This window comes from Microtus ochrogaster, chromosome 17 (genome assembly GCF_000317375.1).
Source record: "Microtus ochrogaster isolate Prairie Vole_2 chromosome 17, MicOch1.0, whole genome shotgun sequence".
In the NCBI taxonomy this organism is placed as follows: Eukaryota; Metazoa; Chordata; class Mammalia; order Rodentia; family Cricetidae; genus Microtus; species Microtus ochrogaster.
In genome coordinates, this window is record NC_022019.1 from 2,229,914 (window position 1) to 2,230,355 (window position 442).

Sequence of the window (442 nt, forward strand, 5' to 3'; positions counted from 1 at the left end):
TCTTCTTCTTCTCCTTCTTTCTCTTCCTCCTCCCCTCCTTCTTTTTTTTAAAGAAGTCATTTAATTCATAGTGCCTTAATCAGAAAATCACATTCAAACATAACCTGTTGGATGGATTATTAGAGTATATTAATACTTTAGAGACCATAGAGTCTACATCCCTGTTCAAATCTTAAACTGAATGATGATATTATTTGACTGAAAGGTTTGTGCAAATGACCCTGTCCCAATGGTACCTGATTCACGCTTGTTTGTCACCACTGTATTTACTTAGGGGGACAGTCTGTCACTTAGCATGAGGGTGCTGGCTAAAAAAAGTAACTTTAAGGGATGTTTTCCAGGACTGTATGGAATATGTGACCATGGCTGGAACGTGTGCTCCTCCATGCCTTGGAACACGTGACGATGGCTGGAGCACGTGCTCCTCCATGCCTTGGAACAC